The sequence below is a fragment of the Heterocephalus glaber genome, unplaced genomic scaffold (assembly GCF_053883595.1).
Source record: "Heterocephalus glaber isolate CG9 unplaced genomic scaffold, H.glaber_assembly_v1.0 deba00000347, whole genome shotgun sequence".
NCBI lineage: Eukaryota > Metazoa > Chordata > Mammalia > Rodentia > Bathyergidae > Heterocephalus > Heterocephalus glaber.
In genome coordinates, this window is record NW_028258143.1 from 13,021,312 (window position 1) to 13,042,574 (window position 21,263).

The following is a 21,263-nucleotide window of genomic DNA, read 5'->3' on the forward strand; positions in this document are numbered from 1 at the left end:
TAGCAGTGATTATGAGATTCAAAAACCACTCACGATGTGAAAAAAAATTCATTATCCTTTACCTCTTCAATGATTTCAAATCTGGATTATTTTCCTCTAACAACAGTCACTCAGTTAAGAACTCAATCTTGATTTCCCCTTAAAAATCAGACAAGCTCCTTCCTGAGTCACATGAGAGCTACTGCCTCACCCTTGAATCTGAACATTTGCAAAATTCACGGTCACTGAGAAACCAAGAGGTCGTTTACTTCTAACCTTGGCAAAGCTTTAATGTTCAAGTTATCTTAAATACTTCCTGCAGAGCCAAGTACAAAACATCAACGACAATTTATTGCCATTTCTAGCTGGGTCTATAAAGGAAATGTTGAAAGAGGTCCTTTCTCTTTTCTCATTTTCAAAACAGCACACCACCAAAACTTTCACTAAGACTGCACCCAAAGTACTTTTTCTGGAGTGTAATAGGAGGTTACTCTCCGTTTCTTCTTGGACTTATGCTTTGATTTTTCTCCCATAATTATACCTAAAAGAATCTGGCTGCCACCACCCTGGACTGACCAGAGACCACTTTAAGCCTCTTCCATCCCTCTGTGCTTTTACACCTTCTAAAGATGTATAATCATGGGCTAAAGGCACAGTAAACACAGCTACATGCCCTAACTCCCATCAAATTCTTCGGCCCTGCTCCTGGCAGACAACCACCACGTCCTGCGTGTCTCCAGCCTCATCTCTAGCAAACAGCCACAACTCCTGTGCACTGAACTTTTCCTCTCACAGCCCCATTCCGACCTTTTCCTTCCACAGCCACCCTTCCACGCTATAAAAGACCTCATAGCCCGTACGAGAGCAGCTGGTCTGGTCTGAGTGCCAGGACAGTCCCTCTCAGAAACCTGCCCTGTAGAGCTCGCACCTTCGTTTTTTCCTTTTTTCCTAACAATACCTAAACTATGAGCACATTTGTAGACCGAAAGTCATGGGAATACAATTCAAATTTGAAAGAGAACTAAGGCAGCCATCATAGGAGACAGTGACAGAATGGCCGAGAGAAACCAAGAAATCTCCTTTTCAACCAACATTTATGTCTTTCATTTTATATTCTGGATAAAAGACATCATAAATGACCTATAGACAAAATCATCTGCTTGATAAACTCTACACCCTATGACAGCATTTTATTAGAAATCTGCAGTTGCATTTCTCGTTCCCCTCCCTACCCTCACATCCAGACCATCTCTAGGAGTGCTCCACGATAAACCGCTGCACATGCCAAGGATCCCTGCACAGTCCCCACTCAGGTTCTGATGACATGGGAAGATGGTGGGCAATTCTAGACTTTTGGGTCCCTAGCTTCACATGTTTTGGCTCTGAAACCTATCAGGCCAATCCCTTTTTCAATTTTTACACTCAGGCTTTTCTTCCTTACTCCCATGGACAATATCTCTCCAAATACTGGATCTCGTGACAATGAATGCCAAAACCCACGATGGAGGGCCGGATATTTAGCTCAGTGGTTCCGCTGCCTGCCTCACAAGCGGAACGACCCAAGTTCAATCCCCGGTACCAAAAACAAACAAACAAACAAAAAATAAAACCCATGATGGACTATTTTACTATTATTTGGTTATGAAAATGTTTTATTTTTTCATAAAATAAAAAAAAAACCACTGTGGACAGGCCTTCCCTTTTTCCTTTTCCACACCTAGACAAGGCTAATTGAGAACCCCAAAGCTGCCCCATGTGCTCATTCCTTTAAGTGGCTAAAGAGAACCAGCCTATAGTTCTATCTGAAATACCTTTTATGCCTAGAGAGAAGATTTCAAACAATAGGACAAGCTGGTGCACATCAGACACAAATTATCACTGTATTTATAAACGTTTAGTCATTCAATCATCCTTTTCAATCATCAGACTGACCCTTATAATTACAATTCTGACTTTACATTGTTTATATCCTACATTAGCCAGAGAAGCTAAAATCACCATGCAGTGAAATTCAGTCCAATTACATAGATCTCAACTAGTCTTTGACAACAAAACTTACACGGTTTTAACCCTAAATAAGTTTGGTTTCCTTACACTTCAAAATTTTATAGCATCTTGGGCCGGAGGATTTAGCTCAGTGGTTCCGGCGCCTGCCACGCAAAAGGCCAAGGTCCCGAGTTCAATCCCCGGTACCAAAAACCAAAAATAAAATTAAATTTAAAAAAACTTTATAGCATCTTTTGGTTTCAATGAGGCCTTTCATCAAGTCTCTCTAAAGTATTCCAAAATGTAATAGAATGGAAATCTGCCCTGCTTGCTCGTATGACCTAAAACTAAAACACTGAGCATCAAGTCTCAAAACTGTGACAACCACCATGTGACTCTCCAACCTTCTATCTTCTTGTGCCTGAAAAGAGGTGATCATTCAGAGAAGAGGAATCCAGAAGTTAAACAAGGGAAGCACAGCTTGAGGCTTCAGTCAGGGAGCCTTCCACAAGAATTACCAACTATTATGACTGTGGTCGCTACTGCTTGAACAGGATAACAAATTACCAAGGTTAAGAAAAGGGCAGTTCTAGAACCAGTGCAAAGCCTGGAACCAGTGCAGCAGACAGGGCCAGATCAGTCACACTTTCATTTTCCTGACAGCTACTTTGTCAGACTGCTGTGATAAGGATGGTGATTTAATGGCTCTGGACCTGAAATACCCTTAGTTAAAATGACTGTTCTCCTACAAATGGTCCCTAGACACAGTGTGATTTGCAGAAGAGATAAAAACATCCAAATGTCTGAATTCATCACTATCTTGGATTTGAGAGAGAATACTGGTAGCAAAGTTTATCCAAGATCTTACACCAAGACTCAGTGACACCAGGTGGGAAGACCGCTTATCTAGATTTGCAGTCATTTTTAATGTTCATTTACAATGTCACAAAGAACAGATCCCCCTGACCAAACTTGCATACCACTCTAAATTAAATTTAGTATTTTCATCAAAAATTTACTTTAACAGGCCCTAAGGAATTTATCCTAAACTGGGTGTGGTGGCACACGCCTGTAATCCCAATCTCTGGGAGGTTGATATAGCTTAGTGTGAAGGATCTGTGTTCAATTCCCAGTACCACCAAAACAAAAATCTTACAATTCTGCTTTGAGAACCAACCTCAACATTTACCCATTTCTTTCTCTAAACCCAATGGTTCTCAAAGTGCACTCCTTGAACTAGCAACATTAGCATCATCTGGGAAGTTGAAAACACAAAGTCTCAGACCCTGTCACACACGGACTCAATCAGAAACTCAGGTGGAGTCCAGCAATCAGCAATCTGAATCAGGCTGAATTTGAGAATCACGCCAACAGGTTAGGGACCTATATGGGCTGGGTCTTTACTTCAGATAGCTCTTTTTCTTATAAAACTCTCTGGCATTTTGCTCTTCCTTAAAAACTTGCTATAGGATGATGTCAACTGCTCCTTTCTATTTTTAATTTTTCATGAGGCTGAGGATGACTCATTTAACACCTTATGTGATCACTTAAATAGCAAGGAGCTTTCTCACACCCCCTAATGGCAGGTGACTGCTGCCTGTTATTTCTGATGTAATTACAGGAACACTTCAGCAACAAAACTTGTCCTTTACCACCCTCAGTAAAAGCTGTGATGAAGAGTCATAATTAAAACACTCCATTCTTTTCCATAATGCGTTCATCATAATGTACCATTTGAAACTGATCTTACCACATGTCATAACAAGGAAACACAGAGCCTAAGATCAAGTTTAATTTACTATAAACAGAGATCAAAATGGCATGTCTTGGGCCTGGGATTTAGCTCAGTGGTTCCGCCACCTGCCTCGCAAGCTCCAAGGACCTGAGTTTGATCCCCCACCTGGTACCAAAAAAAAAACAACAAAAAAACCTGCATGTCTTTAGGCAAACCTTTTCAACTGGCAAGAAACAAGCAAGCATCAACTATGTTGCTTTCTCATTTATCTAAGAGAAATATGTATGAAAGCGGAAAAAAACCAGTTGACACCTTTTTCTACGGGCTTTAAGGTGATCTCATAAAAAGGAAAGATCTTCTCACCAGACACCAACCACCCTTCACCCAACTTGACTAATTATCGAAGTAGGAAGTCTAAAGGGGACATTTCTTAAATAATAAATAAAATCTTTTCTCGATCTTTAATATGTTGAGGCATGCATTACATTCAGAAAAGGTAATTTCATACCTGCTGTGAGGTCTCCCGATGAATTGTGCATATCAACACATTATTAATTTTCCTTTTTGATTAATTTCACCCTTACACTGGACAAGGAGAGATTAATGATGTCTGGGAGACAATGCTCAGGTCTTGTAAGATACTAAATTAACCTCAAGTGTTCAAGTAAATAGAAAGCCCAGATAAGGAAATGATAATCGAATTAGCTCTAGGAGGTATCCAAAGCACCATGTAAATATTAATGCCTAGAAACACAGTGTTTAAACTGTAAACTGTAGTTAACACCAGAGTTATTCGAGGACAAAGAATGGAAGACTGGAAGCCGGACTTCTGAAGATTGCATCCGTGCACCAATAAGCATGTGCCCTTATCACTGGCTAATGACCTAAATTTATCAAACTTTGTTCTCAATTTCTCAAGGGTCCCCTGGTGTTTCATTCAGCCTCTTTATATCCTTCACCTTGCCTTACCTATCCTGAGGATCACATCAGGGCTCCTGACTCAAAACATGAGAAGAGGCAGTTGGCTTCATCACAGGAGATGAAGCAAAGGAGTGAGAATCCAGTCTCACTGTGTAGTTTTAGACAATTCTGTGTGTACTTGCTAATTCTATTTGTGATAACAATGACTACATTGGCAACCTGCTATGAGCCATGATACTGGGAGCTTTGTATAAGCAATACAACATAACCATACCTCTTTGAGGCATTTATTACTACATCATACAGAACTTGAGGCTCAGAAAGCTAAATATCTCATACATATAACCCCCATATTTTTTTAACCTGTTGTCTTGATTGGCAGGTATATCATTCAAAAATATTTTCTGAGTTTATTAATGACAAAGACTCTGATTGACATTTAAAAAGGAAACATCAGGGCCGGGGATTTAGCTCAGTGGTTTCGCAGCCTGCTGCGCAAGCACAAGGACCCGAGTTCGATCCCTGGTACCAAAAAATAAAATAAAATAAAAAAATAAAAAGGAAACATCAGATACCTCAGCACCCCCACACACATATCACATTGACCATTCAAGCACAAGGCCCACAAGGGAGGTAGGACAAAAAGGTGCTGAATGTGACATACACAAGCATGTCTGGCAACGCTGCAGTAGGTGACTCCTATCTTCACAAAGATCTGTTAGACTCCCAAGTCTGGAATGGACCACATCACATGAATAATGGAACATTTGCAGCCGCCTAGACATTATTTCACAAGATCTGAAAGCTATAGGCATGTCATGTTCCTTTAAAAAAAAAAACTTCCCTCCCTACTTCCAGCTCCAAATCTCCTAAATCTTCTTGAATCCCAAAATTGAAAAACAATTTCGCAATTCTATGCTATCTATCCAATTGTTTAATGTCCCTTAGAAAGAATATCCTTGTGTCTTCCCTCACAAATAAGCCTGCCCAGCCAGAACCTCTATCCAAGTTCTAGCACCAAATACAGCAATTGGTCGCCTCTGGCCACTGGCTTGAACAGTGCTGTCCAGTGACAGCCACTTGCCACACATGACCACTTATTAAAATTAATTAAATCTAAGGGGCCAGGGATTCAGCTCAGTGGCACCGTACCTACCTTGCAAGTGCAAGGTCCTGAGTTCGATCCCCGGTGCTAGGAAAAAAAAAATTAAATCAAAAATTCTGTCCCTCAGATGCACTAGTGGAGAAATGAATGGCCATGTATGACTAGTGGTTACCACACAGGATAGGATAACTAAAGAACATCTCCATTATTGAGTCAAGTTCTATAGGACGGCACTGATGTTGAGATATTTCAGGACTACATCTTTTATCCTTATCAATACCGTGCAGGATGACAGAGAACCTTCACCACAGAACCAATCAAGAGCTTTGTACCCATGTGTCTTGAGGGCTTATCCTTTAAGAAACAGGTCATGTGGCAAATTTACAAATGATCTCACTAACGTGCAAATGAACAAGTGGACCAGCCTCAGAACTGAAAGGATAACTGAAAGACACTGAAACAGTCATTATGGGCTTCCATTCAGGAAGAATGCAAGCTGATGGAACTAGTTTATTAGATCCTCCAGCACAAATAACAGACACATAGAGGCACCACCTCAGCAAAGGTCTCTCCAGGTGAAAGAAGCTCATCTTGAAAAACAGAAACACAGTCTTTGTAAACAAGGAGGGGTGAAGGGGGTGAAGGGAGGGCAGGGGAAGGGGGAAAAAATAAGAACCAAGACATATCTTGTACAGGTACAAATTCCCAATGATGAATGTCATATTGTAAACCTAAAATATACCAATAAACTTAATAAAAACAATTTTTTTAAACTTAAGTGAAAAAAGAAAGCTAATCTCTACAATCCTTCCTTGGCAAGACAAAGTCCTCAAATTTAGTCTCTTGTTTCTAATTATTAAAGAAAACAACATTAGAAAAACAACTCTCAACTCACTGTATTTCCTACCAACCACTCTCATTAAATTATTTCACTGAAGTTGTAATAAGAAAGCTGGGTATGGTGGCATACACCTGTAATCCCAGCACTCTGGAGGCTGAGGCAGGAGGTTTGTTGTAAGTCTGAGGTCACCTTGGGCTACATAGTGAGTTCAAGGCCAGCCTAACAAGTGTATAGTGAGACCTTATCTCAGAAAATGAAAAAATTTTAAATTAAAAAGTTGAAGTAAGAGACCAGCTTTTATTAATAATGACCATCTGACAGCAGGCTACCTAGAAGTAGTCATTTAAAAGATTTCCAGGCCACAATATAAGCATGGATCAGAATATCACATGTGCCTCATAAGAATGTAATGTATACAATTATGGTCAATTAAAAATAAAATGATTTAAGACATTAAAATAAACAATTTCTATAAATCAAAAACCTAAAAAAATCTGAATATTACTCCAATTTGAGGAAGGAGCCTAGTGTTGGTTACTGTTGGACTGGAACAGCAAGGTGGAGCAACAGAGCTACAAAGAAGCAAAGTCACTGATCTGACCTTGGACTGTTACAAGCTGCAAGTTCTGTGCACACCGCATGTCTTCTTTCTCTTGTGGTTATGCACTGCTTTCCCTACTGTCCTCTTCTCCTCCCTCCCTCTGGCTTGCTCAGTGGACACCACTTGTATTGAACTTCACACCCAAGACAAGCCAAACTTTATGGCCACCAGCACTAGTCTCTGAAGTGGCAGACCCACATCAGAATGCCACCTTCACCCACTGCAACCCTCTGGAATCTTGGCAATCCCCTGACAGTGCCAGACTCAAACTGGTACACAGGTCAGACCCGGGCATCTCTCATTCGATGGTAGGAAAATGAATGGGAACTCTGCAGAGCTGGATGAGAAGCCGAAGAGAAGAGTTTTCCAATAAAAAATGCAAATTAATCTTCTGGGCACCAAGTGGGAAGAAATAAACACGTTCCTCTTAAGAGCCTATCAAAGTCATCTAATCTTGGATCAATGTTCCTCTCTCTCTCTCAGCATTCAACTCAATCACATCAATGAGATTTCTGAATCTCTTCTCAGCATTACTCACCTCTGCTTAAGGATCCCGGCCAGCTGGATTACTAATAACCCTGATGAGAGCCTTCCTTCCTTAACCATTTCCGATCCAGTAGCTCAGTCACTTTCTCCTTGGCAGGTCTTTCTCCAGCCTCTGCTCCTTTTTTTCACATCCTCCCCACAACATCTGCCAGAACCACCAAGCTGCCCCACACAGGTCAATCCCACTTCAATAAAGAGGCTGGAGTATCACCAGCTCCAAAAATACATCCTGGCCTCTAAAGACTATTGATGTGAGGACTGCTTTGCTCACATCAATGGGTCTTAGGCAGACTCCCCCTCATCATGATTTTCCCTGCACTAATGTCTCCCCCTCCTCTGCAAGGACTTAAATTCAATTTACCCCTGCCCAATTCAAACATCTCTGGGATGCCTTCCTTCCTGGGTGTGGCAACTTCCCTAACCAGACTGTCAGCTCCCCAGGGCGGGCCATGTCATACACTTTTCAGTGTCTCTAAAGAGCATTTCCAATACAGACTCTTATATAAAACCAACACTCCAAATACTAGACAAGTCACTAAAACTATGACTTCTATTCACACCCCTAAACTCATTATTCTAACAGTAGCGACTTGGACCACTAAGGTCATCCCACTTCAATATAGTTTGCAAAGCACTTAACATCTCTAGACCTCATTCCATCTTCTGTGAAACAGACGTAATATTAGTACCTACTCCACATGGTCCACAGGGTGGAGGAGATAATGGTAAAGCACTTAACACATAATGCTTCATACATAGCAGGCATTCAATAAAATATTGCCTTACTCCTCCTCCTCTTCCTCCTGTTATTAAGTCTCCTTAAGGGAACAATGCAGCATAGTAGAAATCATGTGTTTGGGATCTGTGTCCAGCTCTATTAAAATCCTAGCTATGGGACCGTGGGGAAATTATTCAATCACTCAGCACCAGTAGTCATGTGTCACTTAATGTGGGAGGTATCTTCTGAGAAATGCACCAGTAAGGTATTTCATCCCATGAGTGTACTAATATGAACTGAGGTGACTATGTCATCACTGGGCAATACTGTTTTGTTTTGGTACAATGCACACTGTGGTTGACCTGGTACCATAGGGCACACAACTATATTTAACTGTAAAAGGGGAATAATAATCTCAAAGCATTAGTCTAAGGATCAAATTAGGAAATGTACACAAAGTTCTCAACACATAGCTACTCAATTTGTGGCATTTACTAAAATATGACTTTAATTCAGTCAAAGCCACAACACAACTGCAAAGGGAAAATTCTCTTCCTGTTCTCACATCCCTTCCATCTCCTCCCAGTCAAATTCTCAAGGCCAGTCCCCAAACCAGGCCAGAGCCGTTTCAACTGACAATCTCCTGCCTGTCAGCAAAAGGTCCCAAAACTGAGAGTCCAAAAAATCACATTAAGAGATGTGAGACCCATCCCTCTAAGGGAAATACATGCACCTTTGCAGCAACCATTTCATCGGTCTCCAAATACTCATACCACAAATATTTTACACTTAACACTAGCAAGATCTTTCCTAAAAGGACGCACTGATACTACTGGTTCTTTTTTTTTTTCTTTTAACAAATCTGATTGAAACCACTCTAACAATCAAAAACAAAAAAAAGAGAGAGAGGGAAGCTCAAGTGAGAGAAAAAACCAGATTTGAAATAGATACTCAAACAAGTAGATAAAATGTTGATAACTCCATAAAAAGCAGCCTCAACCAGGATCATACTCTTAATGGGAAAAAAACAAAAATAAACTACTCTGGCAGACCAATTTGCAAGTTTTTGAAAACTCTGTAAGGGGAAGTCAGAACAGAAGAGATTCCAGAGGTTCCGACTCCCCCCATCCCAGGGGCCCCTGACTTCCACCTCCTCCAAGCTGGAGTTCAGGGCCCCAGGAGGCCGACCGAGGAACTCTTGGCTCCGGTCCCTCCACTGCAGATGGGGGCTGGAAGGCAAGTGGCCAGCATTCAGAAGTTAAATAAGTTACCAGGTAACAAAGTTCCCACCAGAAAAATGTATCTTCTAAGCCATGGTTTAACTCCACAAAGCTGAAAAATGACTTCACTTCCTTCTCAACACTCCCAAGCCCAGCAGCCCAGGCGAGGTACAGGGCAAGCACTAGCTGGGCAGACAGGACTTTACCCCAGCCCTTCCCAGTCAGCTGAGGTAAAGACAGTCATTCCCTCCTGAAGGAGGGAAAGGGAGGCTTGTTGGAGCCCGTGGTGTGGAGAAGTCTGTCCTTCACAAGAGCCTGCAAACTTATAAAAAGCTACAGGCTTACCAATGGTCCCCCAAATCCACACAGCTCCCCGCCACCACACTTCCTCACCAACTTCCACAACTCCAGCTCTCCTCACTCCTGCCTCAGGACTGGCAGGTATTCTTTACTAAGTCCACCGGAGGCTCCTGGCAACGCCTACCCTGAAGGCCACGAGAAGTGTCAGGTGACACTAATGATCCCAGCAGAGCAGCAGCTGGCATTACTGGCTACCCATGAACCAATGAGCTCCTACTGTAGGAGCAACTTTTACCACAACCCTTTTCAGTAGTTAGGGGATTAATCTCATTTGCAGATTAAGAACTGAAGCACAGAGCTCAAGTAACCTGCACCCAGTCATCACAGCTGAGAGGTGAAGCACAGTGTTAAAGTAACTCACACAGTCACAGCCAAGAAGTGAAACCAGGATGTAAACTCACCTGTCCAACTGCAGCGCTCTCTGACCTGGCCACTCTGCCATTTGTCCTTCTGCTGACCACCCTGGGAGTGGAAATGCTCTCTTAAGCTCCACAAACCATCTTCAGGTGCTGGGGGAGCCTATTTAGACCAGCTGTGTTCACACAATGCTGGGCCTCATTCTTCCGGCCCCTCAACCTCCATGACAGCTGCATGTGGTCTCCTCACCACGATCCCACACGAGTGCCTCTCGAAAGCCAGGCTACAATGTACATGTCAGGAAGATGAGGCTTCCTTTCACCCCGGGCTGCACCACCACACTAATTGGGCAGAGGTGTTTCTTGATTAGTTTGTAAATCCACCCCCTCCCCTTTTAGGAAATATAGCAGCGTGGTGGCTCAGCAATCTGTATTTTCCCTCTCCAGATAACTCGGATGCAATTTAAGAACCACTCTTCTCCACAGCCATCATTTTCAGAGTTAGGAGAAAGATATTAGAGAATCTCTGAAAGAACTTTCAAAGAGATATGTCACAATAACAACAAACAAGACAGAGCCCAGGGCATCAAGAGTGAGGAAAGGAGCAGAGTTATTCTCAACACTGAGTCCTTATCCTCCCCCACAAACGTTTATTATGCAGATGGTTAAATTAGGTCATGTGAAAGTGCACTGTAAAACTGCAAAGCCCTCTTCAAATCTTTGCTGTTCACGTGTAGCTAGAAAGAACACAATTGTCTAACTCTGTGAGCTGGCATAAAGCATCAGCCACCTTTCTGTTTAAGCAACCTTGTCATCCTTCCAATGAGTTAACATTCCCACCTCCAGAGACTCATTGAAAAAGATGAGGGGAAGGGAGCAGGAGGAAGAAAGGAATCCTAGAGACTTTTACAGGACACTATGATGGGAATACGGGCTTTCCCTAACTTAGTCTTACATAAAAGCACAACACCTCCATTGAAACCAAGAAATTAACACTGGCATGATACAGACTTTATTTAGATTCAAGTCTTCACCAGTATTTTATCTCCCCTAAACCCCTTTGAGGTAGGCACCATTCTAATTCCTACAAGAAGGAAGTTGCTGAGGCCTAATACCATATGACTCAGTCACTTGCTCATTGTGAAATAGCACAGACTAGCAAAGCTTGGATTTGAACTCAGTTCCACCATACCTGGAGGCTCTATTTTACCTCTGCACAGTAAGCTTCTCTAGATGTTGCCATCCCCATTTTAAGGAACAAGAAAACCTGACACAAAGCTATTTACCTGGAGGCACACTTCCAGCATCAAAGCTAGACATGTATCACAGCCTAGATCAATGCCACAATGCAGTGACATCATCAGCTTCCTCTGTGACACATGGAATAAGGAACCCCATGAAGTCCATGAAGAGCTCTTGACAACCAGGAAGGATGTCATAGAGGCTGGTTGGGAGGGAGAGGATCACATGCCTGGAGACAACCTATCTTAGGGCCACTGGCAAGCCTAAGAGCTCTCATGCGGGAAGAAAGAGTCCTTAACAAGAATTTTTAGAGGAACACATTGCCATCAATGGCCACCAGGATCCTTGCTTTGGATTTTACAGCATGGTTATAAGGAGCACCTTAAAAACATTCTCCTTCCAGGGGATTCTGTACCTCAATCCTTTCTAGACCCCAATTTTACCATTTGAACAACATAAGAAGTGGGGGAAAGCTCTCCCCACTCTGGGGAGCTCACACAGAATGCCACAGGCTGAGTGGGAAGAAGGAAAAGACAAGTTCACAAGCTCACATGGTGGCCTACAAAAAACCACATGTGTGGTTTTTCTCCACCTTTTACTCTATTTCCTGGTTGGCATTCCAAAAGCTAGCAGGACACAGGGCAAGACACTTTGTATTGTTAGAATAATTCTTTTGTTCTTTCTTCTTAATAATTGGTTTTCACTGTGCGTTCTCCAGACCAGAAGCATGGTATCTTCGGGGACTCATTAGAAATGCAATTTCTTGGGCTGCTCCCCAGGTGTACAATACATCATGAACTCTAGGCATAGGCTCAGCAAGTCGTGTTTTGACAAGCATTTCAGGTGTTTCTGATGCCTGGCATAGTGTGAGAACCTCTTACTCATGGCTGACCTGTGACATAGAAATGTATTCAGAACGGTCCCTCTGCAAATAAACACTATAGTTCATGCGTCTATGTGCTCAGCCAGAAGGGGGTGGAATCCATTCATCACACAGAGGGTAGTGCAGCCCTGGCTCATGCTATTCATGGGCTTCATGGAGCTGGCAGTGCAGGAGAGACTAAAGATTCCAACCCAAAAAACCTACAAATAAATATACAACTACAGACTGTGGCAAACACTCAAAGAATGTTGAGGAGAATACAGTGGAGAATGTTGAGAATCAACTTTCACCTCAGGGGCCAAGGAGCCTCGCTATGGAAAGGTCAGTTAATCTAAAATATGAAAGAGAAGCAGAAGTTAGCCAGGGAAAGAGGGAAGTAAAGACTCTCAGTCCAGGCAAAGCTTGTGCAAACGCCACATAGCAAGAATGAGCTTGGTGGTTTGGAGGCAATGTTGTTAAGAAGCCAGGTTGCATCAGGTATGGTGGTGCACATGTGTAGTCCCAGCATTCTGGGAGGCTGAGGCAGGAGGATTACAAGATCGTGTCCTGCCTGGGCAACTTGGCAAGATCTTATCTCAAAAAAAAAAAAAATGCAGGGAGGGCTAGGGATCTAGCTTAGTGCAAAGGCCCTGGGTTCAATCTCCAGTACTACAAAAAAGAAGAGGAAGAGGAAAAAGAGGAGGAAGGAGGAGGAAGAGGAGGGGCCACATCAGCAGAAGAGACAGGGTAGCTAAAAAAGAGAAGGAGGCAGAAGTTGCAAAGAATAAGCTGGAGACAGCACCTGGCCTTGTCACACGCAAAGGCCACGCAGATGTGATTAGGTCTATGTTAGAAACTAAGCTTAATAAGGATACTTCCAAATTTTAGACACAATACTGACAATAATAAGTAAGGCCCAGGCAAGTAGCTCAGTGGTAGAGTACTTGCTTAGCATGTGTGAGGTCATAGTTTTGACTCATCATGCTACAAAAAGAACAAAAGTAGTATTTTTTCAGTACTTCCTACATGCCAGGCTCTGTCCTCAGTATCCCCCCCCCAAAAAAAACTACAACAACCAGGAAGTAGGTTCCATTATTATCATCCCCCCATTTTATAGATGAAGACAGAAGCCAATTAAGTTGATCAGGTCAACAAGGTAGTAGAGGACTGGAACAGAGTCACATCAACTTCAAAATCCAAGCTCTAGGCCTCAGCGCTCTGCAGGAGAGTGAAGAAGCAGACAGGGGCAGTGGTCTGGTTTGCATTTCCAAGCCACTGAGGGTGCAGAAAGGAAGAGGGAGTAGCAACAGAGACCACTGCGTCTTCTAGGCAAAAGATGGCAGTGCCCAGGCCAAGGTGGTGATAGGCAAGCAACAGAAGTGCCTGGGTAGCAGAGAAGAGTAGACTGTGCCACGGGCTGCTTAACGCATTCTAAGGCCCCTGACCATGGACAAAAAGGAGACCTTAACCACTCCCTCCATCTTTCTGGAGAACAGGAATAAGGACTCAAAAGAGCTCTTATCCTGTAGGGCCAACCCAAAACAGCACTGTAACTGTGACAGAAACATCGACAACTTGGCCTCTGTGCTTTAAGCAGTGCTATACCGCTGCAGAGCATCTGGAGGAAAGTCTGCTCTTTATGTAGAACAGATGCCCTTTCGACCAGAAAAGGTCACAGGCAGCTCTCAAAGCACTGACCAAAGTGAAACTTACATGGAACAAGATACTTCTAGCCTGTATTTTAACAAGCACTTTCTCTTTAATTACCTTGACTGCCTCACAGCTCTTTATGGGGAGGAAGATAGCACATTTGTCAGAATGGCCTGAATTCCTAGGAAAGTCTTACCTTTGGTAAAGTGGTGTTGGGAGAGTCCAGGTATTAAACTATTTCCTTGGGTTAGATTTGGAGTATAAGTATGGTGTGTATCACCTGATTTTAAATAAAAAGTGTGTGTGTGCACGTTGAGAGGGGATGGAGCTCCACCCCACTCATCCTGCAGAGAAGAATCAATGCTGCTAGCAGATGTGTGCTAGAGGTGTGGACACATCAACCTATCAATGGAGCCACTGGACCTAATCAGCTAACAGCAATACCCATGGCTGGGTTGTCCCCCTCCCCAAGATGACCCATGCATGGTTAGTCATAGCATGGACAGGCCAGGTGTGAAGCCAGCGGGCTCCAGAGAACATGGAGGTAGAAGGTAGGCAGGAGTCCAACTTTCTTCTATATGGAAGTCACAGTCCCACTTATACTACAGTTGTGACTAAGGCCACCTGGATTTTGGAGATCTGAAAGGGTTCATCATAAAAGGTTATGGAAGCGGGCAAAGTACCCTCTGAAACTCTCTCCTGACTGTCCATTTTCCCACCACTCATCTCTCCCATGTTCCCCTTTCTTGCATTCACTGCCTTAATTGACCACAAAGTCTCTGCTGTACACTGAAATTGTGAAAACGTGAATAAATGTTCTGTCTTTCCCTTGTTTACATAAGTACTAAAATAAATATCTCTTGTTAAAGCTCTGGGTCTTTTTTCCCCAATAGGATACAAAAGCCTTAAAAAGGGCAGTGACAGGCCTGTCCCTTCCCCCCCTGGAAGGGGTCGGGAAACCTCTAACACTGTGAGGGAGAGTAAAGGGTCCAGGTGAGAGGTGAGTGGGAAGGAATGAGAGAGAATGGTACAAGGTGAAAGGGACCCATCTCTCGGGGGCCTCAAACCCCATAGCACAGAGCATTCTCACCCCCCAGGAACTATAAGCAACAGTTAACGTATCATTCAGCAAAGACTTGAAGGCTGGAGAAATACAGTCATCTGCTCTTGGCCTGTAAGGCGCTGAGTGGCTTAATCACCCAGCAGGGTCTAGCAGGCAATACAGAAAACTCCTGGGAGACAGCAAGCCAGTAAATGGAAAGCATTATCATTCATAACAGGATTAATAACAACACAGGCTGGAAACAGACACCACTGGATTACTTCTCCAACCTCTTCAGGGAGACTGCCAATTTAGATGGAGAGTTTTATTTCATTGTTTTTAAACAAGTCAGCATCTCCCACCATGTAACACCAGGAATCCTCTCCAGGGAAACCTTTTCTTGTACATCTGTCCTGCCAGGACAGCCTGCGTGAAGAATGGGGGTCAAAACAGTCAGCAAGAATGTCTAGAAGGAATTTTACAATTCAGATTAAACAGGTTAAAAAAAAAAAAAAAGAAAGAAAGAAAGAAAAAGCACTTTTCAAAAGGCTTAAGGGGATCAGTAATTCCAGTTGCAGTATTTCCTAAGCTGTGTTTCTCAAACCACTTTGAGTACTGGTAAAAAATTGAGGACTCGATGCCCAAGGCGGGGGATGCCCAGAGATCTTCCTTTTTAATAAGCTCTTTTGGTCCTTTTTATGCAACCGAGGTTGGCAAAGTCCTGCTCTATTTTATTAATGCACTGCTGATACACAGGTGAAGCGAGAGAATGATTCATACATTTAAAATTAAGAAGATAGTCTCTTCGAGACACAAATCTTGTATCTTGGAGATTAACTAGCTTACCGCATTTATCAATTCAATTTGGCACCCCAGATTTTCAACGGAGAGTTCATTGTTTTAAAAAATTAAAAACACATTAATTTTGTTTACTCCTTTTCTTTTCCTTTGATGAAGTCTCTACAAACGATCAGTTTGTTGAAAAGGTCAACATTTGGTGACAGACAAATTGTCACCTTGATAGTGAGAAAGAGCTCTGTACTCAACAACAAGCCCTCCCAAGCCTCGCTCACCTTACTGGCTTTTTAATTATCCAAAATAGAAGTAAAACCCTACCTTGAATCTTTCTAAATCACAGTCTAAGAAGGCCGACAGGTAAATGGAATCAAAGTGTATAGGTGGCATATCCTTAGCCAAAATGCTTGGGATTAGAATGTTTTGGATTTTTGATTTTTTTTAATTTTGGAATTGTTGCACATGCTGTACATAATGAGAAATCTTGGGGCTGGGACCATATCTAAACACAAAATTCACTGAGGTTTCACATACACCTTACACACACAGGCTGAAGATAATTCTGCACAATACTTTTCGTGTCCCTGCATTCTGACTGAGACCTGTCACATGAGGTCAAATGTGGAGTTTTCCACTGGTAGCATCATGTTAGCACTCAAAGTTTATGATTTTTGATCATTCTGGATTCTTAGACGATAGATATTCAACCTCTATCCAGAGCATGAAGAGACAAAATGTGGATTTGGCAAGATCCTACCTCAAACAACCTCAGACTCAGACATCTGACACTCTCTCCTGCTGGAGTCACAGAATCTCTCAGAGGTACACACAACCATGTGGCTGGCACTACAGAAATCAGTATGGAGATTCTTCAAAAAACTAAAGATAGAAATTCCATTTGACCCAGCTATTCCCCCTCTGTCTTAGTTACTTTTCTCACTGCTGGGACAAAATACCCTATACCCACAAGTTAAACAAGGAAAGGTTTATGTTAGCTCACTGTTCATAGAGGTTTCAGTCCATAGTTAGCTGGCCCCAGGGCAGGGCAGCATGACAGAGGGGTATGGTAGAGAAGAAACAGTCCATGGCAGGACAGGCACAATGCAGCAAACAATGGGCCTTTCAGACTTTTATCCTATCCAGGTCACAAACCTATTGGGTGGTGTCACCCATACCCAGGATGGGTCTTCCCATTAGCCACACCTATAGGAGACCAGCTGGGAAGAGTGAGGCCTAATTGGCTTTCTTGGCGAGCACCGAGAAGAAAGAGGGCATTCAAGCATGCTGACATGCTGCAGGAAGAAGTAAAAACACCTGAGGTTATGTTGTTTACCTGGAGAAGCACCGTGGAAGGAGGGAGACAGATGAATCCTGTGGAACTCTATTTGCTTGTGCCTGTGTCTGAGTGAAAAAAGCCAAGGTGCACCAATCATTTGGGGTTCTATGTCAAAGGGAGACATGAACCCCTTGGCCCCCCAGATTTTAACTTATTTCTGTGTCTATTTTTTATCTTTGTCACCCCTTGGTCAGGTTCCAGCTCAGCTTGTAGGCTGGTTCCTACACACATCCAGAACTACGCTGAACCAATCAGTGGACTAATTTACTTATCACACACTCATGATCCAACCACCTTCCAAAAGCCTCACCTACGAGCACATGAGGCTTTGAGGGAACATCTAGATACAAGCCATAACACATCTAAGTATCTTCTCAAGAAAGTTCAAAACATATTACAGTGATACATACATACCCATGTTTACAGCATCATGTTTTTAGCTATATTAATAGCTAAATCTCGGAAGTAGCTTATATAGACGAATGAATAAAGAAAATGTAGTATTTATATACAATGGAGTACTACTCTGCTATAGAGAATACATTTGAGTTATTTGTAGAAAAATGGATACACCTCGAGACCATAAGGTTAAGTGAAATCAACCAGACACACAGCCTTAAATATTGCAGCTTCTCTCATATGAGAAACCCATAATATAAATAAAGAGCAAAATAAATAATAGATAATAGAAAACAGAGATAGATCTTTTGCAAAAAGGAAGGGGACCAAAAAAGGTAGGGTTGGGGAGGGGAAGGATATGAAAAAAGAATTAATGTGTGCTATGTACATATATCAACCCCCCATGATGAATGTAATCATTATGTACTGCAAACATGCACTAATAAAAATTAAAACTTAAAAACCTATGGGGTTGAAGGCAGAAGACATTTGTCATAGGACCTGGAAGGTATTGCCCAGTGATGGTCAACCTTTTAGAGCTTTCAATGATAACAGACAGCCAGCTGCAGCATGATGCCATAGGTTTGGCACCACTAGTGTAGCCCATCACCAGACCCCATCACCTGAAGTCCCCATGTCTTCATAGTTTTATAACTATTTATACTGTGATAAGCATGATTATACTGCATTGTATTTGTGTTGAAAAGGGATCAGTTCTTACATGTAAACAGTAAAAATTCTCTATGGTGTTGCTAATCCTGGGTGATGCATCTTTCACTTTAAATCTTACAGGAAGACTCAAATGACAGAAGTTGGGCAGTGGTCTCTTGAGCTTTGTTTGGGAAGCCCAACCTGTAGGGCAAAGCAATGAAGCTAATCCAACACCACTGTGGCCTACTATAGATCTGCCAAAGATGACTCTGGAAATCTACAGGCATGAGTGTCAAGAGAGGAAAAAAGAGCAGTTCCCAAATTAACCTCTGCTTCACCAGTGTTTTGGCATCCTGCCTGCCCTGTGGCAGCCTGACACTTCTTACAGTCCTGATATCTGACAGTCTCCAGGTAGACTACCTGGTTATTCTGATGTAAGAGTTTACATCTCTTGGGCTTCCAGTTGGTTCAGCTGATCAGAAACCCGGTGGGGGATTAGAGGAAGGAGAGGTCACAGTATCTCTTGCCAGCTCTCTTTCCTCTTAAGAGCCATCCTGCTTCCTTGACTACCACTAGGCAGCCCTTCTTCCCTAGTTCTGGATCTCACTGGATTCCAGGGACTCTCCTTCCCCCGCTTACTGCTTGGCCTGGAATATGGGTTTCCCACTGTTGTTAGGGTGCCTTTGTGGATCCCTGATTCCAGCCAGCATAGCATCCCTGTAACTATTTCTTTTACTAGTCTTCATTCCAACCATCTAGGGTGAATTCTATTTTCTTCCAGTAACTGATACTGATTCTCATTTCAATTGTAGTTGCTTTTGTGAGGTTTAAATGCACAAATGTGGGTCTATAAGAAGGTGGGGTTATCTTTAAGAGTTCCCTAACCTGGTATTTTAGTCACTTTGCTTGTTCCTGGGACAAAATACTGGATGTGCATGACTTAAAAAACAAGAGGTTTACTTTGGCTCATGTTTCAGAAGTTGCAGTCTTGCATGATTACGGCACAGGGGAAGGGCATGGGTGGAGGAAAGTTGCTCATATCATGAACTAGAGAAGGAAGAGAGGGATCAGGCAGGGAGAAATACCCTTCTAGGCCACACCCCCAGTGACCCACCTCTATGGACCAGACCCTACCTCCTAACAGCACCCCAAGGTACAGTCTTCTTCCAAAAGCCCCACCTAAGAGCACATGAAGCTTTTAAGGGACATCTACATATAAATCGTAACACACAGTATGAGTATGACTAGGCTAATAGGCTACTATCCATGGTCTTGAATTTAATTCCAAATCCAACCAGATGAAATTAGTATTCCTGATGCATTAGGGCCTTTAAACTCTTGTCAGCAGTATGTGCACATTTTTTTTTAACTTTCCTCACTTCCTGCCACCTGCTCACTCACAGGAACACAGAAACTCTGAGGAACCTATGGGCCATTTCAAGTTCCTTTGGGAATATCATCTTCAAAGATAATTATAATAGCTACATGTCTGTGATGGTTGCTTGATTGTGTCAACTTGAGAAGTTTGGTTAAAACAAGCTTAGCTAAATGGGTTCAGCAGCTCCACACCCTAGAGAATAGGAGATCCACCCTAGGGCGGCTCCACCCTTGTGAAGGACACACCCTAGGGCGGCTGACCGTCTGGATGGTATAAAGGGGAAATGAGGAAGGAGGGATCTGCTTCTGTTCCTTTGGAGGAGCTCCGGTCTTCACCTTGAACATCATCTCTTGCCTTCTAGTGCAGACTCTTTGGCTTCCCACGTGGATCATTCAGCCTTCAGGCATAGACTCTTCAGACCATCAGCCACCTGATATGGACTCTAATGGGACACTGCAGGGAGCTCCAAATCTTCAACTAAATCTTCCATCTCCAGTGTGTAGACAGACCCTCTGCACTCTTCATCTGACTCTGTGGGTAGCCACTGTAACCCAATCTTGCAAATTCATATATATTTGTATATATACAAATGTTTATATGTGTTGTATCTGTTGTTTTATCTTGTGTTTTATCTGTTTCTCTAGTAAATAGTGACAGACACTGTGTCACGGACATTAGATAAACTGCATAACTGCCCTTAAGGACGCATTCTTTATCTCTACCTGTCAGAGGAACAGAGTTAAAAGCGTTTACACAAAAGCCAGGAGCGCTGGTGCACACCTGTAATCCCAGCACTTGGGAGCCTGAGGCAGGAGGACAGCTGTGAGTTTGAGGCCATAGCAATCCACAGCAAGACCCCTAGAAGTTTAGGTGAATAATCAATTGTCCAGAGAGGAGGTGAGCCAATCCCAGCGCCCAGGAAGAGGCTCCCCTGCCCTCATTCCACCACTCCTAGGGCAGAGGTGGTGAGCCATGCAGGCGCCAGCAGCAAGCGCCCCCCCCCCCATGGAAATGAGAAGGCTCTTACGTAAACAAGCCTCAAAAACAGACTTCCAGATCACCTACAGTAATTCCAAAGGGAAATGAGATGGAACAATCTGATACTCAACCACATGGACTCCCTGAACTGGCAACAAAAGAGGATCTGGAAAAAATGAAATCAGAAATAATTTCTCAGATAACAGCAGAGATTGGGCCCATAGTGCAAGACATGATTAATAAATCTAGAAAGGACACAGATAAAAAAATACAGCATCTGAGGAACACGATGGAATCCCAACACAGGAAACAAATAGAATCCACAAAACACATGCAAACAGATTTCCGGGAGATTAAAAACTCCATTGAAAGTCTACACAGAAGAATGAACCAATGTGAGGACAGAATTTTAGATATAGAAGATAAGACTGCAATTACTGACTAGGAAAAGAAAAACTGCTTTAAAATTGTAAGGGAGGGGCCGGGGATTTAGCTCAGTGGTTTTGCCGCCTACTGCGCAAGCACAAGGACCCGAGTTCGATCCCCAGTACCAAAAAAACAT

At 42.8% G+C, this 21,263-nt stretch overlaps 1 protein-coding gene across 16 annotated transcripts in view; it reads right to left on the bottom strand.

Annotated features, from left to right (window-relative positions):
• Mgat5 (alpha-1,6-mannosylglycoprotein 6-beta-N-acetylglucosaminyltransferase) overlaps window positions 1–21,263 on the bottom strand; it is a 337,418-nt gene that overhangs the window by 286,112 nt on the left and 30,043 nt on the right. For 2 of the 16 annotated variants that reach the window (XM_087195793.1, XM_087195788.1), the window contains exon 1: window positions 9,998–20,684. The exons of 10 other annotated variants lie outside the window; for them this stretch is intronic. The gene's annotated coding sequence lies outside the window, so the exon portion shown is untranslated. Of the gene's footprint in view, window positions 1–9,997; window positions 20,685–21,263 lie in introns of those variants that run through there. 4 more of the 16 variants (XM_087195761.1, XM_021236875.2, XM_087195816.1 and 1 more) reach the window with 4 other exon arrangements.